This window comes from Eschrichtius robustus, chromosome 5, assembly GCF_028021215.1.
Source record: "Eschrichtius robustus isolate mEscRob2 chromosome 5, mEscRob2.pri, whole genome shotgun sequence".
Lineage (NCBI taxonomy): Eukaryota > Metazoa > Chordata > Mammalia > Artiodactyla > Eschrichtiidae > Eschrichtius > Eschrichtius robustus.
In genome coordinates this window covers 141214815-141240087 of record NC_090828.1, presented here as the reverse complement: position 1 = coordinate 141240087, position 25273 = coordinate 141214815, and positions in this window count along the sequence as shown.

Here is a 25273-nt window from a genome sequence, read left to right as displayed (position 1 = left end):
TCAATTCTTAGGGGGAGCTAATCCCACAGCCCTCGTTCGTTCTGGAAAACCACAAGACGACCACTAGTCTCATCGTAAGGACCAATTTTTCCCCCTGGCAAGCTCTGCGTGCAGCAGTTTCCATGAGGTCTTTGTCGTGGTTCAGCTTAAATGGAACACGAGTAGACGTTTCAGGTCTCCTAGGGCTCTGGCATCCGCACCGTTGCCCGTGCACATACACTGAGTACCCCAAGTGTCCTCTCTGCATGCTGATCAACAGACAGCCGTGTAGGCCCCTCGGAACACTTCTTGGCATGCAGAATCCAGGGCGACACACTGCTCCCTTCCTCGGAGAACCAGGTTGAGACAGCTTACAAACACCTCAGAATATATTCCTAGCCGGTCTAATGGTCTGGGCAAGTTTGACTCAGTGCAGAACAGTGATGTGCCATGAGAGACGCCTTCTGCAAGGGTTGCTTCTGGGAACTCATACCTGCTGGCCCACTACATCATGCAGGAAGTGGATGTGATATACAACCTGGTCAAAGAACACAATTCACCACTTTACACTGGTAGGCCTCTGGAAGAGGCAGTGCCTAAAATGCCTTCGTCAGGCCTTCTATCGTTTAGGGAACTTGTGACACTTAGACACCTGCTCATTAAAATTGATTCAGCGAAGGGCCCAGTGTGTCGCGTGTGTCTGCCTTTGCAGCTCAAAGACGGCAGGTACTTATGTTGCCTGTTAACTAGCATAGGAGGCCCTTGTTAGGAAAGCAGTCTCTTCCCGTTTGGAAAGCTGCATCCTTGCGGCAACAGAGCTGTGTTCAAAACCCTGAAAAGGCCCACCGTCTATTCAGTGCAGCATCGCCTTGGGAGGAAAACACTAATTTCCACAGAGGAACTGCGTGCTTGCAATCCTTGGGGGGAGCTAATCCCACAGCCCTCCTTCTTTCGGGGAAACAGCAAGGTGACCACTAGGCTCCCCGTAAGTTCCACTTTTGCCAACGGTCATGTTGGGCATATAGGAGTTTCCATGAAGTGTTCGTCGTTGTGCTGCATACATGTAACTCGAGGGTGCCTTTCAGGACGCAAAGGGCTCTCGCGTCCGCACTGTGTCCCGTGCAACTACACTGAGTACGCCAAGTCTCCTCTCTGCCTGCTGAGCAACAGACAGCCGTGTAGGCCCTTCGGAACACTTCTTGGCATGCAGAGTCCAACGCGACACACTGTTCTCTTCCTTCCAAACCGAGGTTGACATAGCTTGCAAAGAGCCCTGGAACACAGTCCTACACTGTCTCATGTGCTGGGCCACTTGGACTCAGTGCGGAAAAGTGACTTACACCGAGAGAAACCTTCTCCTCTGCCTTCCTTCTGGGAACTCATACGTCCCCGCTGGGCCACTTGGACTAAGTGCTTGAGAGAAAACTTCTCCACTGCCTTCCTACTGGGAACTCATACCTCCCCGCCCTCTACCTCATGCAGGAAGTCGAGGTGAGATCCAACCTGAGCAAAGAGCACCATTCCTCACTTTACACTGGCAGGGCTTTGGAATATGCAGTGCCAAATCGGTTTTCCTCAGGCCTTCACTCGGTTAAGGGCTGGCCACACGTAGAAGCCTGTGCAAAAAAACTTCTTTAGCCAAGGGCCCAGTGTGTCGCGATGGTCTCCCTTTGCAGTTCCAAATCTGCAAGTACTTATGTTGGGTGTTAACTAGGTTAGGTGGCCCTGCTTACAAAACCAGGGTTTCCCCCTTTGGAAATCTGAATACTTGTGGCCTCGGAGCTGTTTCTGAATCCCTAAATATGCCCAGCTTCTACTCACTGCAGGCACACCTCGGGAGGAAATCAGTAGGTACCCCAGACAAAAAGGGTGCTTGCGCTTTCAGAGGGGAGCCAATCTGTGGCCCACGTTCGTTCTGGGAAATCGCAAGGTGACCGCTAGCATCAGCGAACAAAAGCAGACTTATCCCCTTTTGAAAGCTGGATTCTTGCGGCCTAGAACCTGTGTGCAAAAGTGTGGAATTGCCCAGCTCCTTTTCACTGCAGGCACGCTTGCGAGGGAAACGAGTATTTGGCCCAGAGAAATCAGGTGCTTTCAATTCTTAGGGGGAGCTAATCCCACAGCCCTCGTTCGTTCTGGGAAACCACAAGACGACCACTAGTCTCATCGTAAGGACCAATTTTTCCCCCTGGCAAGCTCTGCGTGCAGCAGTTTCCATGAGGTCTTTGTCGTGGTTCAGCTTAAATGGAACACGAGTAGACGTTTCAGGTCTCCTAGGGCTCTGGCATCCGCACCGTTGCCCGTGCAAATACACTGAGTACCCCAAGTGTCCTCTCTGCATGCTGATCAACAGACAGCCGTGTAGGCCCCTCGGAACACTTCTTGGCATGCAGAATCCAGGGCGACACACTGCTCCCTTCCTCGGAGAACCAGGTTGACACAGCTTACAAACACCTCGGGAATATATTCCCATGCGTTCCACTGGGCTGGGCAACTTTGACTCAGTGCAGAAGAGTGACGTGCCATGAGAGACACCCTCTGCCCAGCATTCCTTCTGAGAACTCATACCTGCCGGCCCTCTACATCCTGCAGGAAGTGGATGTGACATCCAACCTGGTCAAATACCACAATTCACCACTTTACACTGGTAGGCCTCTGGAAGAGGCAGTGCTAAAATGCCTTCCTCAGGCCTTCTATCGGTTAGGGAACTTGCGACACTTAGACACCTGCTCATTAAAATTGATTCAGCGAAGGGCCCAGTGTGTCGCGTGTGTCTACCTTCGCACCTCAAAGACTGCAGGTACTTATGTTGCCGTTAGCTAGCATAGGAGGCCCTTCTTAGAAAAGCAGTCTCTTCCCGTTTGGAAAGCGGCATCCTTGCGGCAACAGAGCTGTGTTCAAAACCCTGAAAAGGCCCAGCGTCTATTCAGTGCAGCAACGCCTTGGGAGGAAAACACTAATTTCCACAGAGGAACTGCGTGCTTGCAATCCTTGGGGGGAGCTAATCCCGCAGCCCTCGTTCTTTCGGGGAAACTGCAAGGTGACCACTAGGCTCCCCGTAAGTTCCACTTTTGCCAACGGGCATGTTGGGCATACAGGATTTTCCATGAAGTGTTCGTCGTTGTGCTGCATACATGGAACTCGAGGGTGCCTTTCAGGACGCAAAGGGCTCTCGCGTCCGCACTGTGTCCCGTGCAACTACACTGAGTACGCCAAGTCTCCTCTCTGCCTGCTGAGCAACAGACAGCCATGTAGGCCCTTCGGAACACTTCTTGGCATGCAGAGTCCAACGCGACACACTGTTCTCTTCCTTCCAAACCTAGGTTGACATAGCTTGCAAAGAGCCCTGGAACACAGTCCTACAAGGTCTCATGTGCTGGGCCACTTGGACTCAGTGCTTGAGAGAAACCTTCTCCTCTGCCTTCCTACTGGGAACTCATACCTCCCCGCCCTCTACCTCAAGCAGGAAGTCGAGGTGAGATCCAACCTGAGCAAAGAGCACCATTCCTCTCTTTACACTGGCAGGTCCTTGGAATATGCAGTGCCAACTCGGTTTTCCTCAGGCCTTCACTCGGTTAAGGATCTGGCCACACGTAGAAGCCTGTGCAATAAAACTTGTTTAGCCAAGGGCCCAGTGTGTCGCGATGGTCTCCCTTTGCAGTTCCAAATCTGCAAGTACTTATGTTGGGTGTTAACTAGGTTAGGTGGCCCTGCTTAGACAACCAGCGTTTCCCCCTTTGGAAATCTGGATACTTGTGGCCTCGGAGCTGTTTCTGAATCCCTAAATATGCCCAGCTTCTACTCACTGCAGGCACACCTCAGGAGGAAACCAGTAGGTTCCCCAGACCAAAAGGGTGCTTGCGCTTTCAGAAGGGAGTCAATCTGTGGCCCACGTTCGTTCTGGGAAATCGCTAGGTGACCGCTAGCATCAGCGAACAAAAGCAGACTTATCCCCTTTTGAAAGCTGGATTCTTGCGGCCTAGAACCTGTGTGCAAAAGTGTGGAATTGCCCAGCTCCTATTCACTGCAGGCACGCTTGCGAGGGAAACGAGTATTTGGCCCAGAGAAATCAGGTGCTTTCAATTCTTAGGGGGAGCTAATCCCACAGCCCTCGTTCGTTCTGGGAAACCACAAGACGACCACTAGTCTCATCGTAAGGACCAATTTTTCCCCCTGGCAAGCTCTGCGTGCAGCAGTTTCCATAAGGTCTTTGTCGTGGTTCAGCTTAAATGGAACACGAGTAGACGTTTCAGGTCTCCTAGGGCTCTGGCATCCGCACCGTTGCCCGTGCAAATACACTGAGTACCCCAAGTGTCCTCTCTGCATGCTGATCAACAGACAGCCGTGTAGGCCCCTCGGAACACTTCTTGGCATGCAGAATCCAGGGCGACACACTGCTCCCTTCCTCGGAGAACCAGGTTGACACAGCTTACAAACACCTCGGGAATATATTCCCATCCGGTCAAATGGGCTGGGCAACTTTGACTCAGTGCAGAAGAGTGACGTGCCATGAGAGACACCCTCTGCAAGCGTTCCTTCTGGGAACTCATACCTGCCGGCCCTCTACATCATGCAGAAAGTGGATGTGACATCCAGCCTGGTCAAAGAACACAATTCACCACTTTACAGTGATAGGCCTCTGGAAGAGGCAGTGCTAAAATGCCTTCCTCAGGCCTTCTATCGGTTAGGGAACTTGCGACACTTAGACACCTGCTCATTAAAATTGATTCAGCGAAGGGCCCAGTGTGTCGCGTGTGTCTGCCTTTGCAGCTCAAAGACTGCAGGTACTTATGTTGCCTGTTAACTAGCATAGGAGGCCCTTGTTAGGAAAACAGTCTCTTCCCGTTTGGAAAGCCGCATCCTTGCGGCAACAGAGCTGTGTTCAAAACCCTGAAAAGGCCCAGCGTCTATTCAGTGCAGCAACGCCTTGGGAGGAAAACACTAATTTCCACAGAGGAACTGCGTGCTTGCAATCCTTGGGGGGAGCTAATCCCGCAGCCCTCCTTCTTTCGGGGAAACTGCAAGGTGACCACTAGGCTCCCCGTAAGTTCCACTTTGCTAACGGGCATGTTGGGCATACAGGAGTTTCCATGAAGTGTTCCTCGTTGTGCTGCATACATGGAACTCGAGGATGCCTTTCAGGACGCAATGGGCTTTCGCGTCCACACTGTGTCCCGTGCAACTACACTGAGTACGCCAAGTCTCCTCTCTGCCTGCTGAGCAACAGACAGCCGTGTAGGCCCTTCGGAACACTTCTTGGCATGCAGAGTCCAACGCGACACACTGTTCTCTTCCTTCCAAACCTAGGTTTACATAGCTTGCAAAGAGCCCTGGAACACAGTCCTACACGGTCTCATGTGCTGGGCCACTTGGACTCAGTGCTTGAGAGAAATATTCTCCTCTGCCTTCCTACTGGGAACTCATACCTCCCCGCCCTCTACCTCAAGCAGGAAGTCGAGGTGAGATCCAACCTGAGCAAGAGGACAATTCCTCTCTTTACACTGGCAGGTCCTTGGAATATGCAGTGCCAACTCGGTTTTCCTCAGGCCTTCACTCGGTTAAGGATCTGGCCACACGTAGAAGCCTGTGCAATAAAACTTGTTAAGACAAGGGCCCAGTGTGTCGCGATGGTCTCCCTTTGCAGTTCCAATTCTGCAAGTACTTATGTTGGGTGTTAACTAGGTTAGGTGGCCCTGCTTAGAAAACCAGCGTTTCCCCCTTTGGAAATCTGGATACGTGTGGCCTCGGAGCTGTTTCTGAATCCCTAAATATGCCCAGCTTCTACTCACTGCAGGCACACCTCGGGAGGAAACCATTAGGTTCCCCAGAGAGAAAGGGTGCTTGCGCTTTCAGAGGGGATCCAATCTGTGGCCCACGTTCGTTCTGGGAAATCGCTAGGTGACCGCTAGCATCAGCGAACAAAAGCAGACTTATCCCCTTTTGAAGGCTGGATTCTTGCGGCCTAGAACCTGTGTGCAAAAGTGTGGAATTGCCCAGCTCCTATTCACTGCAGGCACACTTGCGAGGGAAACGAGTATTTGGCCCAGAGAAATCAGGTGCTTTCAATTCTTAGGGGGAACTAATCCCACAGCCCTCGTTCGTTCTGGGAAACCAAAAGATGACCACTAGTCTCATCGTAAGGACCAATTTTTCCCCCTGGCAAGCTCTGCGTGCAGCAGTTTTCATGAGGTCTTTGTCGTGGTTCAGCTTAAATGGAACACGAGTAGACGTTTCAGGTCTCCTAGGGCTCTGGCATCCGCACCGTTGCCCGTGCAAATACACTGAGTACCCCAAGTGTCCTCTCTGCATGCTGATCAACAGACAGCCGTGTAGGCCCCTCGGAACACTTCTTGGCATGCAGAATCCAGGGCGACACCCTGCTCCCTTCCTCGGAGAACCAGGTTGAGACAGCTTACAAACAACTCGGGAATATATTCCCAGGCTGTCTAATGGTCTGGGCAACTTTGACTCAGTGCAGAAGAGTGACGTGCCATGAGAGACACCCTCTGCAAGCGTTCCTTCTGGGAACTCATACCTGCCGGCCCTCTACACCATGCAGGAAGTGGATGTGACATACAACCTGGTCCAAGAACACAATTCAGCACTTTACACAGGTAGGCCTCTGGAAGAGGCAGTGCCTACAATGCCTTCCTCAGGCCTTCTATCGTTTAGGGAACTTGCGACACTTAGACACCTGCTCATTAAAATTGATTCAGCGAAGGGCCCAGTGTGTCGCGTGTGTCTCCCTTTGCAGCTCAAAGACTGCAGGTACTTATGTTGCCTGTTAACTAGCATAGGAGGCCCTTGTTAGGAAAACAGTCTCTTTCCGTTTGGAAAGCCGCATCCTTGCGGCAACAGAGCTGTGTTCAAAACCCTGAAAAGGCCCAGCGTCTATACAGTGCAGCAACGCCTTGGGAGGAAAACACTAATTTCCACAGAGGAACTGCGTGCTTGCAATCCTTGGGGGGAGCTAATCCCGCAGCCCTCCTTCTTTCGGGGAAACAGCAAGTTGACCACTAGGCACCCCGTAAGTTCCACTTTTGCCAACGGGCATGTTGGTCATACAGGAGTTTCCATGAAGTGTTCGTCGTTGTGCTGCATACATGGAACTCGAGGATGCCTTTCAGGACGCAATGGGCTCTCGCGTCCACACTGTGTCCCGTGCAACTACACTGAGTACGCCAAGTCTCCTCTCTGCCTGCTGAGCAACAGACAGCCGTGTAGGCCCTTCGGAACACTTCTTGGCATGCAGAGTCCAACGCGACACACTGTTCTCTTCCTTCCAAACCGAGGTTGACATAGCTTGCAAAGAGCCCTGGAACACAGTCCTACACGGTCTCATGTGCTGGGCCACTTGGACTCAGTGCGGAAAAGTGACTTACACCGAGAGAAACCTTCTCCTCTGCCTTCCTTCTAGGAACTCATACGTCCCCGCTGGGCCACTTGGACTAAGTGCTTGAGAGAAAACTTCTCCACTGCCTTCCTACTGGGAACTCATACCTCCCCGCCCTCTACCTCATGCAGGAAGTCGAGGTGAGATCCAACCTGAGCAAAGAGCACCATTCCTCACTTTACACTGGCAAGGCTTTGGAATATGCAGTGCCAAATCGGTTTTCCTCAGGCCTTCACTCGGTTAAGGATCTGGCCACACGTAGAAGCCTGTGCAAAAAAACTTCTTTAGCCAAGGGCCCAGTGTGTCGCGATGGTCTCCCTTTGCAGTTCCAATTCTGCAAGTACTTATGTTGGGTGTTCACTAGGTTAGGTGGCCCTGCTTACAAAACCAGCGTTTCCCCCTTTGGAAATCTGAATACTTGTGGCCTCGGAGCTGTTTCTGAATCCCTAAATATGCCCAGCTTCTACTCACTGCAGGCACACCTCGGGAGGAAATCAGTAGGTTCCGCAGACAAAAAGGGTGCTTGCGCTTTCAGAGGGGAGCTAATCTGTGGCCCACGTTCGTTCTGGGAAATCGCAAGGTGACCTCTAGCATCAGCGAACAAAAGCAGACTTATCCCCTTTCGAAAGCTGGATTTTTGCGGCCTAGAACCTTTGTGCAAAAGTGTGGAACTGCACAGCTCCTATTCACTGCAGGCACGTTTGCGAGGGAAACGAGTATTTGGCTCAGAGAAATCAGGTGCTTTCAATTCTTAGGGGGAGCTAATCCCACAGCCCTCGTTCGTTCTGGGAAACCACAAGACGACCACTAGTCTCATCGTAAGGACCAATTTTTCCCCCTGGCAAGCTCTGCGTGCAGCAGTTTCCATGAGGTCTTTGTCGTGGTTCAGCTTAAATGGAACACAAGTAGACTTTCAGGTCTCCTAGGGCTCTGGCATCCGCACCGTTTCCCGTGCAAATACACTGAGTACCCCAAGTGTCCTCTCTGCATGCTGATCCACAGACAGCCGTGTAGGCCCCTCGGAACACTTCTTGGCATGCAGAATCCAGGGCGACACACTGCTCCCTTCCTCGGAGAACCAGGTTGACACAGCTTACAAACACCTCGGGAATATATTCCCATCCGGTCCAATGGGCTGGGCAACTTTGACTCAGTGCAGAAGAGTGACGTGCCATGAGAGACACCCTCTGCAAGCGTTCCTTCTGGGAACTCATACCTGCCGGCCCTCTACATCATGCAGGAAGTGGATGTGACATCCAACCTGGTCAAAGAACACAATTCACCACTTTACAGTGGTAGGCCTCTGGAAGAGGCAGTGCCTAAAATGCCTTCGTCAGGCCTTCTATCGGTTAGGGAAATTGCGACACTTAGACACCTGCTCATTAAAATTTATTCAGCGAAGGTCCCAGTGTGTCGCGTGTGTCTGCCTTCGCACCTCAAAGACTGCAGGTACTTATGTTGCCTGTTAACTAGCATAGGAGGCCCTTCTTAGGAAAGCAGTCTCTTCCCGTTTGGAAAGCTGCATCCTTGCGGCAACAGAGCTGTGTTCAAAACCCTGAAAAGGCCCAGCGTCTATTCAGTGCAGCAACGCCTAGGGAGGAAAACACTAATTTCCACAGAGGAACTGCGTGCTTGCAATCCTTGGGAGGAGCTAATCCCGCAGCCCTCGTTCTTTCGGGGAAACTGCAAGGTGACCACTAGGCTCCCCATAAGTTCCACTTTTGCCAACGGGCATGTTGGGCATACAGCAGTTTCCATGGAGTGTTCGTCGTTGTGCTGCATACATGGAACTCGAGGGTGCCTTTCAGGACGCAATGGGCTCTCGCGTCCACACTGTGTCCCGTGCAACTACACTGAGTACGCCAAGTCTCCTCTCTGCCTGCTGAGCAACAGACAGCCGTGTAGGCCCTTCGGAACACTTCTTGGCGTGCAGAGTCCAACGCGACACACTGTTCTCTTCCTTCCAAACCGAGGTTGACATAGCTTGCAAAGAGCCGTGGAACACAGTCCTACACGGTGTCATGTGCTGGGCCACTTGAACTCAGTGCGGAAAAGTGACTTACACTGAGAGAAACCTTCTCCTCTTCCTTCCTTCTGGGAACTCATACCTCCCCGCCCTCTACCTCAAGCAGGAAGTCGAGGTGAGATCCAACCAGAGCAAAGAGCACAATTCCTCACTTTACACTGGCAGGCCCTTGGAATATGCAGTGCCAACTCGGTTTTCCTCAGGCCTTCACTCGGTTAAGGATCTGGCCACACGTAGAAGCCTGTGCAATAAAACTTGTTTAGCCAAGGGCCCAGTGTGTCGCGATGGTCTCCCTTTGCAGTTCAAATTCTGCAAGTACTTATGTTGGGTGTTAAATAGGTTAGGTGGCCCTGCTAGAAAACGAGCGTTTCCCCCTTTGGAAATCTGGATACTTGTGGCCTCTGAGATGTTTCTGAATCCCTAAATATGCCCAGCTTCTACTCACTGCAGGCACACCTCGGGAGGAAACCAGTAGGTTCCCCAGACAGAAAGGGTGCTTGCGCTTTCAGGGGGGTGCCAATCTGTGGCCCACGTTCGTTCTGGGAAATCGCAAGGTGACCGCTAGCATCAGCGAACAAAAGCAGACTTATCCCCTTTTGAAAGCTGGATTCTTGCGGCCTAGAACCTGTGTGCAAAAGTGTGGAATTGCCCAGCTCCTATTCACTGCAGGCACGCTTGCGAGGGAAACGAGTATTTGGCCCAGAGAAATCAGGTGCTTTCAATTCTTAGGGGGAGCTAATCCCACAGCCCTCGTTCGTTCTGGGAAACCACAAGACGACCACTAGTCTCATCGTAAGGACCAATTTTTCCCCCTGGCAAGCTCTGCGTGCAGCAGTTTCCATGAGGTCTTTGTCGTGGTTCAGCTTAAATGGAACACGAGTAGACGTTTCAGGTCTCCTAGGGCTCTGGCATCCGCACCGTTTCCCGTGCAAATACACTGAGTACCCCAAGTGTCCTCTCTGCATGCTGATCAACAGACAGCCGTGTAGGCCCCTCGGAACACTTCTTGGCATGCAGAATCCAGGGCGACACACTGCTCCCTTCCTCGGAGAACCAGGTTGACACAGCTTACAAACACCTCGGGAATATATTCCCATCCGGTCAAATGGGCTGGGCAACTTTGACTCAGTGCAGAAGAGTGACGTGCCATGAGAGACACCCTCTGCAAGCGTTCCTTCTGGGAACTCATACCTGCCGGCCCTCTACATCATGCAGAAAGTGGATGTGACATCCAGCCTGGTCAAAGAACACAATTCACCACTTTACAGTGATAGGCCTCTGGAAGAGGCAGTGCTAAAATGCCTTCCTCAGGCCTTCTATCGGTTAGGGAACTTGCGACACTTAGACACCTGCTCATTAAAATTGATTCAGCGAAGGGCCCAGTGTGTCGCGTGTGTCTGCCTTTGCAGCTCAAAGACTGCAGGTACTTATGTTGCCTGTTAACTAGCATAGGAGGCCCTTGTTAGGAAAACAGTCTCTTCCCGTTTGGAAAGCCGCATCCTTGCGGCAACAGAGCTGTGTTCAAAACCCTGAAAAGGCCCAGCGTCTATTCAGTGCAGCAACGCCTTGGGAGGAAAACACTAATTTCCACAGAGGAACTGCGTGCTTGCAATCCTTGGGGGGAGCTAATCCCGCAGCCCTCCTTCTTTCGGGGAAACTGCAAGGTGACCACTAGGCTCCCCGTAAGTTCCACTTTGCTAACGGGCATGTTGGGCATACAGGAGTTTCCATGAAGTGTTCCTCGTTGTGCTGCATACATGGAACTCGAGGATGCCTTTCAGGACGCAATGGGCTCTCGCGTCCACACTGTGTCCCGTGCAACTACACTGAGTACGCCAAGTCTCCTCTCTGCCTGCTGAGCAACAGACAGCCGTGTAGGCCCTTCGGAACACTTCTTGGCATGCAGAGTCCAACGCGACACACTGTTCTCTTCCTTCCAAACCTAGGTTGACATAGCTTGCAAAGAGCCCTGGAACACAGTCCTACACGGTCTCATGTGCTGGGCCACTTGGACTCAGTGCTTGAGAGAAATATTCTCCTCTGCCTTCCTACTGGGAACTCATACCTCCCCGCCCTCTACCTCAAGCAGGAAGTCGAGGTGAGATCCAACCTGAGCAAGAGGACAATTCCTCTCTTTACACTGGCAGGTCCTTGGAATATGCAGTGCCAACTCGGTTTTCCTCAGGCCTTCACTCGGTTAAGGATCTGGCCACACGTAGAAGCCTGTGCAATAAAACTTGTTAAGACAAGGGCCCAGTGTGTCGCGATGGTCTCCCTTTGCAGTTCCAATTCTGCAAGTACTTATGTTGGGTGTTAACTAGGTTAGGTGGCCCTGCTTAGAAAACCAGCGTTTCCCCCTTTGGAAATCTGGATACGTGTGGCCTCGGAGCTGTTTCTGAATCCCTAAATATGCCCAGCTTCTACTCACTGCAGGCACACCTCGGGAGGAAACCATTAGGTTCCCCAGAGAGAAAGGGTGCTTGCGCTTTCAGAGGGGATCCAATCTGTGGCCCACGTTCGTTCTGGGAAATCGCTAGGTGACCGCTAGCATCAGCGAACAAAAGCAGACTTATCCCCTTTTGAAGGCTGGATTCTTGCGGCCTAGAACCTGTGTGCAAAAGTGTGGAATTGCCCAGCTCCTATTCACTGCAGGCACACTTGCGAGGGAAACGAGTATTTGGCCCAGAGAAATCAGGTGCTTTCAATTCTTAGGGGGAGCTAATCCCACAGCCCTCGTTCGTTCTGGGAAACCAAAAGATGACCACTAGTCTCATCGTAAGGACCAATTTTTCCCCCTGGCAAGCTCTGCGTGCAGCAGTTTTCATGAGGTCTTTGTCGTGGTTCAGCTTAAATGGAACACGAGTAGACGTTTCAGGTCTCCTAGGGCTCTGGCATCCGCACCGTTGCCCGTGCAAATACACTGAGTACCCCAAGTGTCCTCTCTGCATGCTGATCAACAGACAGCCGTGTAGGCCCCTCGGAACACTTCTTGGCATGCAGAATCCAGGGCGACACCCTGCTCCCTTCCTCGGAGAACCAGGTTGAGACAGCTTACAAACAACTCGGGAATATATTCCCAGGCTGTCTAATGGTCTGGGCAACTTTGACTCAGTGCAGAAGAGTGACGTGCCATGAGAGACACCCTCTGCAAGCGTTCCTTCTGGGAACTCATACCTGCCGGCCCTCTACACCATGCAGGAAGTGGATGTGACATACAACCTGGTCCAAGAACACAATTCAGCACTTTACACTGGTAGGCTTCTGGAAGAGGCAGTGCCTACAATGCCTTCCTCAGGCCTTCTATCGTTTAGGGAACTTGCGACACTTAGACACCTGCTCATTAAAATTGATTCAGCGAAGGGCCCAGTGTGTCGCGTGTGTCTCCCTTTGCAGCTCAAAGACTGCAGGTACTTATGTTGCCTGTTAACTAGCATAGGAGGCCCTTGTTAGGAAAACAGTCTCTTTCCGTTTGGAAAGCCGCATCCTTGCGGCAACAGAGCTGTGTTCAAAACCCTGAAAAGGCCCAGCGTCTATACAGTGCAGCAACGCCTTGGGAGGAAAACACTAATTTCCACAGAGGAACTGCGTGCTTGCAATCCTTGGGGGGAGCTAATCCCGCAGCCCTCCTTCTTTCGGGGAAACAGCAAGTTGACCACTAGGCTCCCCGTAAGTTCCACTTTTGCCAACGGGCATGTTGGTCATACAGGAGTTTCCATGAAGTGTTCGTCGTTGTGCTGCATACATGGAACTCGAGGATGCCTTTCAGGACGCAATGGGCTCTCGCGTCCACACTGTGTCCCGTGCAACTACACTGAGTACGCCAAGTCTCCTCTCTGCCTGCTGAGCAACAGACAGCCGTGTAGGCCCTTCGGAACACTTCTTGGCATGCAGAGTCCAACGCAACACACTGTTCTCTTCCTTCCAAACCGAGGTTGACATAGCTTGCAAAGAGCCCTGGAACACAGTCCTACACGGTCTCATGTGCTGGGCCACTTGGACTCAGTGCGGAAAAGTGACTTACACCGAGAGAAACCTTCTCCTCTGCCTTCCTTCTGGGAACTCATACGTCCCCGCTGGGCCACTTGGACTCAGTGCTTGAGAGAAAACTTCTCCTCTGCCTTCCTACTGGGAACTCATACCTCCCCGCCCTCTACCTCATGCAGGAAGTCGAGGTGAGATCCAACCTGAGCAAAGAGCACCATTCCTCACTTTACACTGGCAGGGCTTTGGAATATGCAGTGCCAAATCGGTTTTGCTCAGGCCTTCACTCGGTTAAGGATCTGGCCACACGTAGAAGCCTGTGCAATAAAACTTGTTAAGCCAAGGGCCCAGTGTGTCGCGATGGTCTCCCTTTGCAGTTCCAAATCTGCAAGTACTTATGTTGGGTGTTAACTAGGTTAGGTGGCCCTGCTTAGAAAACCAGCGTTTCCCCCTTTGGAAATCTGGATACGTGTGGCCTCGGAGCTGTTTCTGAATCCCTAAATATGCCCAGCTTCTACTCACTGCAGGCACACCTCGGGAGGAAACCATTAGGTTCCCCAGACAGAAAGGGTGCTTGCGCTTTCAGAAGGGAGCCAATCTGTGGCCCACGTTCGTTCTGGGAAATCGCTAGGTGACCGCTAGCATCAGCGAACAAAAGCAGACTTATCCCCTTTTGAAAGCTGGATTCTTGCGGGCTAGAACCTGTGTGCAAAAGAGTGGAATTGCCCAGCTCCTGTTCACTGCAGGCACGCTTGCGAGGGAAACGAGTATTTGGCCCAGAGAAATCAGGTGCTTTCAATTCTTAGGGGGAGCTAATCCCACAGCCCTCGTTCGTTCTGGGAAACCACAAGACGACCACTAGTCTCATCGTAAGGACCAATTTTTCCCCCTGGCAAGCTCTGCGTGCAGCAGTTTCCATGAGGTCTTTGTCGTGGTTCAGCTTAAATGGAACACGAGTAGACGTTTCAGGTCTCCTAGGGCTCTGGCATCCACACCGTTGCCCGTGCAAATACACTGAGTACCCCAAGTGTCCTCTCTTCATGCTGATCAACAGACAACCGTGTAGGCCCCTCGGAACACTTCTTGGCATGCAGAATCCAGGGCGACACACTGCTCCCTTCCTCGGAGAACCAGGTTGAAACAGCTTACAAACACCTCGGGAATATATTCCCAGGCTGTCTAATGGTCTGGGCAACTTTGACTCAGTGCAGAACAGTGACGTGCCATGAGAGACACCCTCTGCAAGCGTACCTTCTGGGAACTCATACCTGCCGGCCCTCTACACCATGCAGGAAGTGGATGTGACATACAACCTGGTCAAAGAACACAATTCACCACTTTACACTGGTAGGCCTCTGGAAGAGGCAGTGCCTAAAATGCCTTCCTCAGGCCTTCTATCGTTTAGGGAACTTGCGACACTTAGACACCTGCTCATTAAAATTGATTCAGCGAAGGGCCCAGTGTGTCGCGTGTGTCTGCCTTTGCAGCTCAAAGACTGCAGGTACTTATGTTGCCTGTTAACTACCATAGGAGGCCCTTGTTAGGAAAGCAGTCTCTTCCCGTTTGGAAAGCTGCCTCCTTGCGGCAACAGAGCTGTGTTCAAAACCCTGAAAAGGCCCAGCGTCTATTCAGTGCAGCAATGCCTTGGGAGAAAAACACTAATTTCCAAAGAGGAACTGCGTGCTTGCAATCCTTGGGGGTAGCTAATCCCGCAGCCCTCCTTCTTTCGGGGAAACAGCAAGGTGACCACTAGGCTCCCCGTAAGTTCCACTTTTGCCAACGGGCATGTTGGGCATACAGGAGTTTCCATGAAGTGTTCGTCGTTGTGCTGCATACATGGAACTCGAGGATGCCTTTCAGGACGCAATGGGCTCTCGCGTCCACACTGTGTCCTGTGCAACTACACTGAGTACGCCAAGTCTCCTCTCTGCCTGCTGAGCAACAGACAGCCGTGTAGGCCCTTCGGAACACTTCTTGGCATGCAGAGTCCAACGCGTCACACTATTCTCTTCCTTCCAAACCGAGGTTGACATAGCTTGCAAAGAGCCCTGGAACACAGTCCTACACGGTCTCATGTGCTGGGCCACTTGGACTCATTGCGGAAAAGTGACTTACACCGAGAGAAACCTTCTCCTCTGCCTTCCTTCTGGGAACTCATACCTCCCCGCCCTCTACCTCAAGCAGGAAGTCGAGGTGAGATCCAACCTGAGGAAAGAGCACAATTCCTCAATTTACACTGGCAGGCCCTTGGAATATGCAGTGCCAACTCGGTTTTCCTCAGGCCTTCACTCGGTTAAGGATCTGGCCACACGTAGAAGCCTGTGCAATAAAACTTGTTAAGCCAAGGGCCCAGTGTGTCGCGATGGTCTCCCTTTGCAGTTCCAAATCTGCAAGTACTTATGTGGGGTGTTAACTAGGTTAGGTGGCCCTGCTTAGAAAACCAGCGTTTCCCCCTTTGCAAATCTGGATTGTTGTGGCCTCGGAGCTGTTTCTGAATCCCTAAATATGCCCAGCTTCTACTCACTGCAGGCACACCTCGGGAGGAAACCAGTAGGTTCCCCAGACAAAAAGGGTGCTTCCGCTTTCAGAAGGGAGCCAATCTGTGGCCCACGTTTGTTCTGAGAAATCGCAAGGTGACCGCTAGCATCAGCAAACAAAAGCAGACTTATCCCCTTTCGAAAGCTGGATTCGTGCTGCCTAGAACCTGTGTGCAAAAGTGTGGAATTGCCCAGCTCCTATTCACTGCAGGCACGCTTGCGAGGGAAACGAGTATTTGGCCCAGAGAAATCAGGTGCTTTCAATTCTTAGGGGGAGCTAATCCCACAGCCCTCGTTCGTTCTGGAAAACCACAAGACGACCACTAGTCTCATCGTAAGGACCAATTTTTCCCCCTGGCAATCTCTGCGTGCAGCAGTTTCCATGAGGTCTTTGTCGTGGTTCAGCTTAAATGGAACACGAGTAGACGTTTCAGGTCTCCTAGGGCTCTGGCATCTGCACGGTTGCCCGTGCAAATACACTGAGTACCCCAAGTGTCCTCTCTGCATGCTGATCAACAGACAGCCGTGTAGGCCCCTCGGAACACTTCTTGGCATGCAGAATCCAGGGCGACACACTGCTCCCTTCCTCGGAGAACCAGGTTGACACAGCTTACAAACACCTCGAGAATATATTCCCAGCCTGTCTAATGGTCTGGGAAACCTTCACTCAGTGCAGAACAGTGGTGTGCCATGAGAGACACCCTCTGCGAGCGTTCCTTCTGGGAACTCATACCTGCCGGTCCTCTACACCATGCAGGAAGTGGATGTCACATACAACCTGGTCAAAGAACACAATTCACCACTTTACAGTGGTAGGCCTCTGGAAGAGGCAGTGCCTAAAATGCCTTCGTCAGGCCTTCTATCGGTTAGGGAACTTGCGACACTTAGACACCTGCTCATTAAAATTGATTCAGCGAAGGGCCCAGTGTGTCGCGTGTGTCTGCCTTTGCAGCTCAAAGACTGCAGGTACTTATGTTGCCTGTTAACTAGCATAGGAGGCCCTTGTTAGGAAAGCAGTCTCTTCCCGTTTGGAAAGCCGCATCCTTGCGGCAACAGAGCTGTGTTCAAAACCCTGAAAAGGCCCAGCGTCTATTCACTGCAGCAACGCTTTGGGAGGAAAACACTAATTTCCACAGAGGAACTGCGTGCTTGCAATCCTTGGGGGGAGCTAATCCCGCAGCCCTCCTTTTTTCGGGGAAACAGCAAGGTGACCACTAGGCTCCCCGTAAGTTCCACTTTTGCCAACGGGCATGTTGGGCATACAGGAGTTTCCATGAAGTGTTCGTCGTTGTGCTGCATACATGGAACTCGAGGATGCCTTTCAGGAAGCAATGGGCTCTCGCGTCCACACTGTGTCCCGTGCAACTACACTGAGTACGCCAGGTCTCCTCTCTGCCTGCTGAGCAACAGACAGCCGTGTAGGCCCTTCGGAACACTTCTTGGCATGCAGATTCCAACGCGACACACTGTTCTCTTCCTTCCAAACCGAGGTTGACATAGCTTGCAAAGAGCCCTGGAACACAGTCCTACACGGTCTCATGTGCTGGGCCACTTGGACTCAGTGCGGAAAAGTGACTTACACCGAGAGAAACCTTCTCCTCTGCCTTCCTTTTGGGAACTCATACGTCCCCGCTGGGCCACTTGGACTCAGTGCTTGAGAGAAAACTTCTCCTCTGCCTTCCTACTGGGAACTCATACCTCCCCGCCCTCTACCTCATGCAGGAAATCGAGGTGAGATCCAACCTGAGCAAAGAGCACCATTCCTCACTTTACACTGGCAGGCCCTTGGAATATGCAGTGCCAACTCGGTTTTCCTCAGGCCTTCACTCGGTTAAGGATCTGGCCACACGTAGAAGCCTGTGCAATAAAACTTGTTTAGCCAAGGGCCCAGTGTGTCGCGATGGTCTCCCTTTGCAGTTCCAAATCTGCAAGTACTTATGTTGGGTGTTAACTAGGTTAGGTGGCCCTGCTTAGAAAACCAGCGTTTCCCCCTTTGCAAATCTGGATACTTGTGGCCTCGGAGCTGTTTCTGAATCCCTAAATATGCCCAGCTTCTACTCACTGCAGGCACACCTCGGGAGGAAACCAGTAGGTTCCCCAGACAAAAAGGGTGCTTGCGCTTTCAGAGGGGAGCCAATCTGTGGCCCACGTTTGTTCTGGGAAATCGCAAGGTGACCGCTAGCATCAGCAAACAAAAGCAGACATATCCCCTTTCGAAAGCTGGATTCTTGCGGCCTAGAACCTGTGTGCAAAAGTGTGGAATTGCCCAGCTCCTATTCACTGCAGGCACGCTTGCGAGGGAAACGAGTATTTGGCCCAGAGAAATCAGGTGCTTTCAATTCTTAGGGGGAGCTAATCCCACAGCCCTCGTTCGTTCTGGGAAACCACAAGACGACCACTACTCTCATCGTAAGGACCAATTTTTCCCCCTGGCAAGCTCTGCGTGCAGCAGTTTCCATGAGGTCTTTGTCGTGGTTCAGCTTAAATGGAACACGAGTAGACGTTTCAGGTCTCCTAGGGCTCTGGCATCCGCACCGTTGCCCGTGCAAATACACTGAGTACCCCAAGTGTCCTCTCTGCATGCTGATCAACAGACAGCCGTGTAGGCCCCTCGGAACACTTCTTGGCATGCAGAATCCAGGGCGACACACTGCTCCCTTCCTCGGAGAACCAGGTTGACACAGCTTACAAACACATCGAGAATATATTCCCAGCCTGTCTAATGGTCTGGGAAACCTTCACTCAGTGCAGAACAGTGGTGTGCCATGAGAGACACCCTCTGCGAGCGTTCCTTCTGGGAACTCATACCTGCCGGTCCTCTACACCATGCAGGAAGTGGATGTCACATACAACCTGGTCAAAGAACACAATTCACCACTTTACAGTGGTAGGCCTCTGGAAGAGGCAGTGCCTAAAATGCCTTCGTCAGGCCTTCTATCGGTTAGGGAACTTGCGACACTTAGACACCTGCTCATTAAAATTGATTCAGCGAAGGGCCCAGTGTGTCGCGTGTGTCTGCCTTTGCAGCTCAAAGACTGCAGGTACTTATGTTGCCTGTTAACTAGCATAGGAGGCCCTTGTTAGGAAAACAGTCTCTTCCCGTTTGGAAAGCCGCATCCTTGCGGCAACAGAGCTGTGTTCAAAACCCTGAAAAGGCCCAGCGTCTATTCAGTGCAGCAACGCTTTGGGAGGAAAACACTAATTTCCACAGAGGAACTGCGTGCTTGCAATCCTTGGGGGGAGCTAATCCCGCAGCCCTCCTTTTTTCGGGGAAACAGCAAGGTGACCACTAGGCTCCCCGTAAGTTCCACTTTTGCCAACGGGCATGTTGGGCATACAGGAGTTTCCATGAAGTGTTCGTCGTTGTGCTGCATACATGGAACTCGAGGATGTCTTTCAGGACGCAATGGGCTCTCGCGTCCACACTGTGTCCCGTGCAACTACACTGAGTACGCCAAGTCTCCTCTCTGCCTGCTGAGCAACAGACAGCCGTGTAGGCTCTTCGGAACACTTCTTGGCATGCAGAGTCCAACGCGACACACTGTTCTCTTCCTTCCAAACCGAGGTTGACATAGCTTGCAAAGAGCCCTGGAACACAGTCCTACACGGTCTCATGTGCTGGGCCACTTGGACTCAGTGCGGAAAAGTGACTTACACCGAGAGAAACCTTCTCCTCTGCCTTCCTTCTGGGAACTCATACGTCCCCGCTGGGCCACTTGGACTCAGTGCTTGAGAGAAAACTTCTCCTCTGCCTTCCTACTGGGAACTCATACCTCCCCGCCCTCTACCTCATGCAGGAAGTCGAGGTGAGATCCAACCTCAGCAAAGAGCACCATTCCTCACTTTACACTGGCAGGGCTTTCGAATATGCAGTGCCAAATCGGTTTTCCTCAGGCCTTCACTCGGTTAAGGATCTTGCCACACGTAGAAGCCTGTGCAATAAAACTTGTTTAGCCAAGGGTCCAGTGTGTCGCGATGGTCTCCCTTTGCAGTTCCAATTCTGCAAGTACTTATGTTGGGTGTTAACTAGGTTAGGTGGCCCTGCTTAGAAAACCAGCGTTTCCCCCTTTGGAAATCTGGATACTTGTGGCCTCGGAGCTGTTTCTGAATCCCTAAATATGCCCAGCTTCTACTCACTGCAGGCACACCTCAGGAGGAAACCAGTAGGTTCCCCAGACCAAAAGGGTGCTTGCGCTTTCAGAGGGGAGCCAATCTGTGGCCCACGTTCGTTCTGGGAAATCGCAAGGTGACCGCTAGCATCAGCGAACCAAAGCAGACTTATCCCCTTTCGAAAGCTGGATTCTTGCGGCCTACAACCTGTGTGCAAAAGTGTGGAATTGCACAGCTCCTATTCACTGCAGGCACGCTTGCGAGGGAAACGAGTATTTGGCCCAGAGAAATCAGGTGCTTTCAATTCTTAGGGGGAGCTAATCCCACAGCCCTCGTTCGTTCTGGGAAACCACAAGACGACCACTACTCTCATCGTAAGGACCAATTTTTCCCCCTGGCAAGCTCTGCATGCAGCAGTTTCCATGAGGTCTTTGTCGTGGTTCAGCTTAAATGGAACACGAGTAGACGTTTCAGGTCTCCTAGGCCTCTGGCATCCGCACCGTTTCCCGTGCAAATACACTGAGTACCCCAAGTGTCCTCTCTGCATGCTGATCAACAGACAGCCGTGTAGGCCCCTCGGAACACTTCTTGGCATGCAGAATCCAGGGCGACACACTGCTCCCTTCCTCGGAGAACCAGGTTGACACAGCTTACAAACACCTCGGGAATATATTCCCAGCCGGTCTAATGGTCTGGGCAACTTTGACTCAGTGCAGAACAGTGACGTGCCATGAGAGACACCCTCTGCAAGCGTTCCTTCTGGGAACTCATACCTGCCGGCCCTCTACACCATGCAGGAAGTGGATGTGACATACAACCTGGTCAAAGAACACAATTCACCACTTTACACTGGTAGGCCTCTGGAAGAGGCAGTGCCTAAAATGCCTTCCTCAGGCCTTCTATCGGTTAGGGAACTTGCGACACTTAGACACCTGCTCATTAAAATTGATTCAGCGAAGGGCCCAGTGTGTCGCGTGTGTCTGCCTTTGCAGCTCAAAGACTGCAGGTACTTATGTTGCCTGTTAACTAGCATAGGAGGCCCTTGTTAGGAAAACAGTCTCTTCCCGTTTGGAAAGCCGCATCCTTGCGGCAACAGAGCTGTGTTCAAAACCCTGAAAAGGCCCAGCGTCTATTCAGTGCAGCAACGCCTTGGGAGGAAAACACTAATTTCCACCGAGGAACTGCGTGCTTGCAATCCTTGGGGGGAGCTAATCCCGCGGCCCTCCTTCTTTCGGGGAAACAGCAAGGTGACCACTAGGCTCCCCGTAAGTTCCACTTTTGCCAACGGGCATGTTGGGCATAAAGGAGTTTCCATGAAGTGTTCGTCGTTGTGCTGCATACATGGAACTCGAGGATGCCTTTCAGGATGCAATGGGCTCTCGCGTCCACACTATGTCCCGTGCAACTACACTGAGTACGCCAAGTCTCCTCTCTGCCTGCTGAGCAACAGACAGCCGTGTAGGCCCTTCGGAACACTTCTTGGCATGCAGAGTCCAACGCGACAAACTGTTCTCTTCGTTCCAAACCTAGGTTGACATAGCTTGCAAAGAGCCGTGGAACACAGTCCTACACGGTCTCATGTGCTGGGCCACTTGGACTCAGTGCGGAAAAGTGACTTACACCGAGAGAAACCTTCTCCTCTGCCTTCCTTCTGGGAACTCATACCTCCCCGCCCTCTACCTCAAGCAGGAAGTCGAGGTGAGATCCAACCTGAGCAAAGAGCACAATTCCTCACTTTACACTGGCAGGCCTTTGGAATATGCAGTGCCAACTCGGTTTTCCTCAGGCCTTCACTCGGTTAAGGATCTGGCCACACGTAGAAGCCTGTGCAATAAAACTTGTTTAGCCAAGGGCCCAGTGTGTCGCGATGGTCTCCCTTTGCAGTTCCAAATCTGCAAGTACTTATGTTGCGTGTTAACTAGGTTAGGTGGCCCTGCTTAGAAAACCAGCGTTTCCCCCTTTGGAAATCTGGATACTTGTGGCCTCGGAGCTGTTTCTGAATCCCTAAATATGCCCAGCATCTACTCACTGCAGGCACACCTCGGGAGGAAACCAGTAGGTTCCCCAGACAAATAGGGTGCTTGCGCTTTCAGAGGGGAGCCAATCTGTGGCCCACGTTTGTTCTGGGAAATCGCAAGGTGACCGCTAGCATCAGCAAACAAAAGCAGACTTATCCCCTTTCGAAAGCTGGATTCTTGCGGCCTAGAACCTGTGTGCAAAAGTGTGGAATTGCCCAGCTCCTATTCACTGCAGGCACGCTTGCGAGGGAAACGAGTATTTGGCCCAGAGAAATCAGGTGCTTTCAATTCTTAGGGGGAGCTAATCCCACAGCCCTCGTTCGTTCTGGGAAACCACAAGACGACCACTACTCTCATCGTAAGGACCAATTTTTCCCCCTGGCAAGCTCTGCGTGCAGCAGTTTCCATGAGGTCTTTGTCGTGGTTCAGCTTAAATGGAACACGAGTAGACGTTTCAGGTCTCCTAGGGCTCTGGCATCCGCACCGTTGCCCGTGCAAATACACTGAGTACCCCAAGTGTCCTCTCTGCATGCTGATCAACAGACAGCCGTGTAGGCCCCTCGGAACACTTCTTGGCATGCAGATAGGGCGACACACTGCTCCCTTCCTCGGAGAACCAGGTTGACACAGCTTACAAACACATCGAGAATATATTCCCAGCCTGTCTAATGGTCTGGGAAACCTTCACTCAGTGCAGAACAGTGGTGTGCCATGAGAGACACCCTCTGCGAGCGTTTCCTTCTGGGAACTCATACCTGCCGGTCCTCTACACCATGCAGGAAGTGGATGTCACATACAACCTGGTCAAAGAACACAATTCACCACTTTACAGTGGTAGGCCTCTGGAAGAGGCAGTGCCTAAAATGCCTTCGTCAGGCCTTCTATCGGTTAGGAGAGACTTGCGACACTTAGACACCTGCTCATTAAAATTGATTCAGCGAAGGGCCCAGTGTGTCGCGTGTGTCTGCCTTTGCAGCTCAAAGACTGCAGGTACTTATGTTGCCTGTTAACTAGCATAGGAGGCCCTTGTTAGGAAAACAGTCTCTTCCCGTTTGGAAAGCCGCATCCTTGCGGCAACAGAGCTGTGTTCAAAACCCTGAAAAGGCCCAGCGTCTATTCAGTGCAGCAACGCTTTGGGAGGGAAAACACTAATTTCCACAGAGGAACTACGTGCTTGCAATCCTTGGGGGGAGCTAATCCCGCAGCCCTCCTTCTTTCGGGGAAACAGCAAGGTGACCACTAGGCTCCCCGTAAGTTCCACTTTTGCAACGGGCATGTTGGGCATACAGGAGTTTCCATGAAGTGTTCGTCGTTGTGCTGCATACATGGAACTCGAGGATGCCTTTCAGGACGCAATGGGCTCTCGCGTCCACACTGTGTCCCGTTGCAACTACACTGAGTACGCCAAGTCTCCTCTCTGCCTGCTGAGCAACAGACAGCCGTGTAGGCCCTTCGGAACACTTCTTGGCATGCAGAGTCCAACGCGACACACTGTTCTCTTCCTTCCAAACCGAGGTTGACATAGCTTGCAAAGAGCCCTGGAACACAGTCCTACACGGTCTCATGTGCTGGGCCACTTGGACTCAGTGCGGAAAAGTGACTTACACCGAGAGAAACCTTCTCCTCTGCCTTCCTTCTGGGAACTCATACGTCCCCGCTGGGCCACTTGGACTCAGTGCTTGAGAGAAAACTTCTCCTCTGCCTTCTACTGGGAACTCATACCTCCCCGCCCTCTACCTCATGCAGGAAGTCGAGGTGAGATCCAACCTCAGCAAAGAGCACCATTCCTCACTTTACACTGGCAGGGCTTTCGAATATGCAGTGCCAAATCGGTTTTCCTCAGGCCTTCACTCGGTTAAGGATCTTGCCACACGTAGAAGCCTGTGCAATAAACTTGTTTAGCCAAGGGCCCAGTGTGTCGCGATGGTCTCCCTTGCAGTTCCAATTCTGCAAGTACTTATGTTGGGTGTTAACTAGGTTAGGTGGCCCTGCTTAGAAAACCAGCGTTTCCCCTTTGGAAATCTGGATACTTGTGGCCTCGGAGCTGTTTCTGAATCCCTAAATATGCCCAGCTTCTACTCACTGCAGGCACACCTCAGGAGGAAACCAGTAGGTTCCCCAGACCAAAAGGGTGCTTGCGCTTTCAGAGGGGAGCCAATCTGTGGCCCACGTTCGTTCTGGGAAATCGCAAGGTGACCGCTAGCATCAGCGAACCAAAGCAGACTTATCCCCTTTCGAAAGCTGGATTCTTGCGGCCTACAACCTGTGTGCAAAAGTGTGGAATTGCCCAGCTCCTTTTCACTGCAGGCACGCTTGCGAGGGAAACGAGTATTTGGCCCAGAGGAATCAGGTGCTTTCAATTCTTAGGGGGAGCTAATCCCACAGCCCTCGTTCGTTCTGGGAAACCACAAGACGACCACTAGTCTCATCGTAAGGACCAATTTTTCCCCCTGCAAGCTCTGCATGCAGCAGTTTCCATGAGGTCTTTGTCGTGGTTCAGCTTAAATGGAACACGAGTAGACGTTTCAGGTCTCCTAGGCCTCTGGCATCCGCACCGTTTCCCGTGCAAATACACTGAGTACCCCAAGTGTCCTCTCTGCATGCTGATCAACAGACAGCCGTGTAGGCCCTCGGAACACTTCTTGGCATGCAGAATCCAGGGCGACACACTGCTCCCTTCTCGGAGAACCAGGTTGACACAGCTTACAAACACCTCGGGAATATATTCCCAGCCGGTCTAATGGTCTGGGCAACTTTGACTCAGTGCAGAACAGTGACGTGCCATGAGAGACACCCTCTGCAAGCGTTCCTTCTGGAACTCATACCTGCCGGCCCTCTACACATGCAGGAAGTGGATGTGACATACAACCTGGTCAAAGAACACAATTCACCACTTTACACTGGTAGGCCTCTGGAAGAGGCAGTGCCTAAAATGCCTTCCTCAGGCCTTCTATCGGTTAGGGAACTTGCGACACTTAGACACCTGCTCATTAAAATTGATTCAGCGAAGGGCCCAGTGTGTCGCGTAGTGTCTGCCTTTGCAGCTCAAAGACTGCAGGTACTTATGTTGCCTGTTAACTAGCATAGGAGGCCCTTGTTAGGAAACAGTCTCTTCCCGTTTGGAAAGCCGCATCCTTGCGGCAACAGAGCTGTGTTCAAAACCCTGAAAAGGCCCAGCGTCTATTCAGTGCAGCAACGCCTTGGGAGGAAAACACTAATTTCCACCGAG